This window comes from Vombatus ursinus, unplaced genomic scaffold (genome assembly GCF_900497805.2).
Source record: "Vombatus ursinus unplaced genomic scaffold, bare-nosed wombat genome assembly UNPS02014786.1, whole genome shotgun sequence".
In the NCBI taxonomy this organism is placed as follows: domain Eukaryota; kingdom Metazoa; phylum Chordata; class Mammalia; order Diprotodontia; family Vombatidae; genus Vombatus; species Vombatus ursinus.
In genome coordinates, this window is record NW_020954564.1 from 53,736,896 (window position 1) to 53,742,895 (window position 6,000).

The 6,000-nt window shown below is 33.1% G+C and overlaps 1 long non-coding RNA gene across 1 annotated transcript in view; it reads left to right on the top strand.

Annotated features, from left to right (window-relative positions):
• The window catches only part of LOC114047040, a 20,352-nt gene that overhangs the window by 12,721 nt on the left and 1,631 nt on the right, over positions 1–6,000 (top strand). The gene's annotated exons all lie outside the window — the stretch shown is intronic.

Here is a 6,000-nt window from a genome sequence, read left to right on the forward strand (position 1 = left end):
GTGACTGATCAAAGCAAACTGCTGTTGCTGAAAAACAGGAAACCGATATAGATACAAACTACATCACCATTTTGTTTGGTTTTTTTTTTTGGCTTGCCCAGGGTCACACAGCCAGTAAGTGATATGTGTCTGAGGTCAGATTTGAACTCAGGTCCTCCTAAATCCAGGGCTGGTGCTCTATCTACTGTGCCACCTAGCTGCCCCTATGTCACCATTTTGTAAGGAAATGTAACCAATGTAAATCAGTCACTATAATAAGGCCAAAGGAACCTATGAAATACCTCAGTCAGCAAATACTTACTCTCTCTGCCAAATGGAGATATAAAGCAGTCAAGGACAACACTAATTTAGAATATACATTTATTTGTACTATATCATGGAGGGATATGGTAGAAGTCTTTACTGTCTGTAAAAAGATAACGTAACAAGATGAGTGAATGGTTCATTCCAGTTCTAAGACTGTGATTCTGTGTGATCACAGTCAATAAAATCCTATAAAACTGTAGAATAAAAAACCAAGTTTGCAGAAATCTTAGTGGGAGACCCAGCTAAGCAAAATCATGCTGAGGGCATTTAAGGATGAAACTGAAACAATAAACAGACAAAAATTGAAAAGATTTACAAGAGTTTCTATTTTAAAAAAAAATCCCTCCCCACAAATGTCAGTGAAATCATCATATTTGAGCTCTAATATCACAGTCTCCAATGCACTGAATGAAGTACAAATGGCACTAAAAACTTAGAAAGTACAACTGGTCTAAACTATATATATGGAAAATCTTTACTTGAAGTGACATAATTTTGAAGGCGCTGAGGGATAGACTCAAGATATCTTAAAGAGGAGAAATAGTAAAGGTTTGGGAAAAATCTTAAACCTTTTTATAAAAAAAAGAAATAAAATATAAATATTTATTAACCCATGTGCCTACTTTCTCAATCTTTATAAAATTAAGGAGAATAATACCTATCTATGTATCTACATGCATGTACACATGTGTGTGTATATGTGTATATATGATATGTATGTGTACATAGAGGAACAGACACACACATTGAAGCCATCCTTGATGAAGGTATACAAAAGAAACATCTCCATATCTATACGGTCACACAATTGACTAAGAGGTGAAGAGAATACAAAACTCACTGTGCTTGTTGTCTATTGACTATATAAACTAATTTGATTTGTTGGTGCAAAATGCCAACTTAAAGGACAAGCTTGGTACTAATTTATAAAGCATGCAGTTGTCATGTCCTTTCCTTTATCAAATGGAAAGCTATTCACGAATAAGGTTGCCTTCATTATGTCATAACAATATTTATACTGTTTTACTCAATTCTTCCCAGGAATTGTAGAACATTCATTTGAGAGGGTGCTGGGTTTTTGCTACATGACTTAAAAGAAAATTTATCAGCAACAAAAAACAAAAAACAAACAAAAAATACTTCTGTTGGGGAAGCTAGGTGGTGCAGTGCACAGAGTAACAGCTCTGAAGTCAGGATGACCTGGTTCGAATCCAGCCTCAGAGCAAACACTTGACATTTACTAGCTGTGTGACCCTGGGCAAGTCATTTAACCCCAATTGCCTAAAAATAAAACAACAGAACCTCAACGTTTATTGAGTGAATGAATGAATGAATGGTAATAAATTAATCAACAAGCACTTACTATTTATCAGGTACTATGCTGGGCTCTCAGGATGCAAATCCAAAGAAAGATTCCTTGCTTTCAAGGAGCTTCCTTCTATGTATCCCTGAATATAACTCTTTCCTCCTGCTTTTCTTCCTTTGATCTTAGGAAGGCCTTGTAGCCAACCAGACTTGACACTGGGCAACTTTGCCCTTCCCAACAGCTTCCCAATTTTTAAACTACAGTCTGCCTCTCTTTTAAAATATGTCTTCCAAAACCCCCCCCGCCCAAAAAAACCCAAAGTCTTCTAATGCAAGTTACTCTTTCCTTAAATCTTTATCAATGCTTGCCCCATCAAACTTTTAAAAAAGTAACACTAGTTTTAAATATATAAACTGATCTTTAAAAATAATTGATATATTTCTGTGCTGCTTCTTCCCTGATAAATGTAGAATTAATGATAAATGTTTGTGAATATATCAATATCAATATTGGTATATGGTATCCCATCTTCTGATGTAAGCCAATGTGTAATTCTCCAGCCTGGTTCATTAGTGCCTAGTTTTGCAAAAACCAAAATAATTTTAATTTTTAATGGAACTTGAGATGGCTAGATCACATTCAAGATAGTAGATTGTCACTTCCTCTAGATCCTGGCAATTCTCAAACCCTCCAGAAAGGGGAATATGCAGCAGATATATAACAATTAAAACTGAATCCACTGTAAGAAGAAAAAAAAAAAACCCTGATAACAATGTAAAATCCTTTTGAATTAACACCAGAAAATCCTAATCCTTAAAGTACTCACTTAACACTGCTTGCACACCAGGCTTCACAGATCCCTACAGAGACACAAGGGACATAGGCTTATTCACAGACTTATCCCTGCAGCTCATCTTGGGATCCCCTGCCCTTAGACTTTGTGGGAGCTTCTCACTCTCTCTCTAGTCCATCCACACATAGCTGATGTTGGAAGGGGTGGGCTTGTGTAGCACTAGAAACATGCTGCTTTCTGAATGTGGTCTGGCCCTAGGGACTCCCAACGCTGCAAACACTTTACCCAGAATATCCTTCCTACCCCACAGAAACTAGCAGATGTTGATTCAGACCAGCCACAGAAGAGAAAGAGGAGAACCAAGGCAGAAATCCAGGCAGAGACCAGGTTGCTGGGGGCACAAGGCCTAAAGGAAAAGAGAGTAAAATGCCTCTGGGAACAGTTCTGTTTCCCCCACCTTATTCTCTTCAGAGGTTATCAGGGCAGTGACATAGTGTGAATCCTATGTCTATGGCCCTTAAGGTTGAGACTGGCTAAGAAGCAAGAAAATGAATGAAGAGAATACACACACACACACACACACACACACACAAACACAAAGCACTAAAACACCTAAGATCTCAAGGGGAAAACCCTCAATTAAAGTCCAGAGCACAAGCAAGTAGCTCAACAAAGAGATTCTAAAACCAGAAGGAAGGATGAATAATAAATCCTCAGAGAGAACAAATACTATGAGACAAAGCAAAGAGAAAACTTTTCCTGTAATGCAATACAGTACAGAATTCTATGAATCCCAAGAAAATACACTACAAGAGACCCCAAAACGGTTAAAAAGAAAAAAAAGAGAGAGAAATGAAATCCATAAAATGAGAAATTGAGAGTGAACATAGGTCAGAATATAGAGCTCACTATGCAGAATTTTAAAAATCAATAATGAGTAGTAAATACAAGGAATGTAAATAAAATACACATACTTAAATGGAAGCTTAGTACCAAAATACTGAATATATGATCCAAAGAATAAGTTACAGAAATATTAACTACATGAAAGACAATTATAATGATAATGCAATATGCCAACATTTGTAAAAGGCAGTTAAAGTAGTCCTCAGAGGAGAAGTTATATCCCTGAAAAACAAACTAACAGAAAATTAATTAATATAGTTTAAAAAATAATAAAATTAACACACAATTAAAATGAGAAAAATAAAAAACTAATCCAAAATAAGTACAAAACATCAAATTATTAAAATTAAAGAAGGTAATAAATTAGAAACCCCAAAAATGATAGAACTGAAAATTAAAATTGAAAGTTTGTTCTTTAAAATTAGTAACAAAATTGATAAACCTTTAGCCAAGGCTTATCAAATATAAAAGAGGGAGAAAATTTAATTAACAAAAACATAAAATGAGATGAAATCACAAGAAGAAATAAAAAGCATTATCAGAGCCTACTATATTCAGTTATATGCCAAAACAATTGATAATTCAAAAGAAATTGGGAATTATCTACAAAAATATAAAATGTGTAAATTACCAGAATACCAAATCTAGATCTTAAATAATCTAACTTCCAAAAAGGAAATTTAACTAATTGTAAGATAACTACCACAAAAGGGAAAAAAATAACCCCACTGGTCTAGAGGAATTTACCAGAGTCTATCAAACTTTTAAAGAACTATTAATATATAATATACAAAGTAGTCTCAACAATTGAGATAGTACTCTACCAAACTCCCTTTATGAGATCAACATGTTCCTAATACCTAAATCAGAGGATAATATAAAGAACGGACTATAGACCAACAGCTTTTATGAACATCTATTCAAAATTTTAAAACAAAATCCCAGCAAAGAAAAGAAAACATAAAAGTATGAAAAAAGAAATCATTCAATATAATGTAGTTGGACAAGAATACAAAGACGGTTCAATATTAGGAAAACAATTTGCATAATTAAATACAAAAAATACCAAATCATATGAATAGCTGAATAAATGTAATAACAACAAAAGACTTTGGAAAAAAGATACAACACTCATTAATGATAAAACCCTAAAAACCCTAGACTTACAAAGACCTCTTTTTTTTTTATATGAAAGTATCTATTTTAAACCAAAGTCTATCATTATATACAATAGGGAAACATTATAAGCTTTCTCAATGAATAGAAGAGTATAGCAAGAATGTCTTCTTTTCCTACTGTTGACATAGTACAAAAAAAAAATACTAGTAATGGCAATAAGGGGACAAAATTAAAGGAAGAAGGATAGGTGAAGAGGAGGCAAACCTATCCAAATTTGTTGATGACCTTATAGTTTGCTTAGGACTACACTCAGGGCTAAGTCACATCACTAACAATACTAATAAAATTAATTCGTAGATTTAGTTCTATTTCATCCAAGCTACCAAAAGGATACTTAGCACAGTGCTTGGCACATAGTAGGTATTTAATAAATAATAGTTGACTTGACTTTATAGAGCTAGACAAAATAATACCAAAATTAATTTGTAGGAACAAAAGATTGAGAGTATCAAGGGAAATAATGTGTATGGGGATAAGAGGTAGGGAGTAGTAGTGAAGGTGGAATAGTGCTTCTAGAACTCAAACTATGTTATTTATAATGTGACAATTGTTACATCTTTTTGGTACTGGTTAAAAATAGAAAAGTGGAACAATAGGAAAAGCTAGAGAGTGAAGATTCAGAAATAATTGAATTCAATTACCCAGCATTTGATAAACTCCAAATCATAAATGACCACAGAAAGAATTTTAAATTTGACAAGAATTTCTGAGAAAACTGGATAGCTGTCTGGCAGAAATTCGTTTTAGATCAGTATCTTATATTACATGCCATAATGAACAAAATGAATATTTTTGGTTACATGGACTGAATATTAAAGATCATTATCATCAAAAAAATTAGAAAAGAGCCAGATCAGGTGCCTTTCATAGTTATGGCTTATTGTTGAATTCTTAACCTAACAAGGGTACAAAAAAATTATAAAAGATAAATAGATAGCTTGTTACATGAATTTGAAAAACTTTTGCATGAACAAAATTAATGCAAGTAAAATTTAAAAAGTGATTAACTAGGAAAAAATCCTTATATCAAATATCTCTGATAAGTATCTGATATCCACGATATATAGATAACTAATAGAAATACATATATATGACCAAAAGCTAGTGACTTTTTTTCAAATAAATTACAAACTATTAACAATCATATGAAAGAATGCTTGACGTTAATAATAATAAGAGAAATGAAAATCAAAACAACTCTGGGGTTTTACCTCACACCTAGCAATTTGGCAAAGAGGACAAAATAAGGGAATAATCAATGTTGAATGTGTTGTGTAAAGAAAGGTACACTAATACATTGTTAGTGGAGCTGTGAATGGGTTCAACCATTTGGGAAAGTGATTTGCAATTATGTGAAGAAATTACCCTTTGACCCAGAAATTTCTCTAATACTAGACATATACCCCCAAAGAAGTAACTGACAAGGCCTCATATATACCAAAATATTTTTAGTGGCATTTCTTTTTCTTTCTTTCTTTCTTTCTTTCTTTCTTTCTTTCTTTCTTTCTTT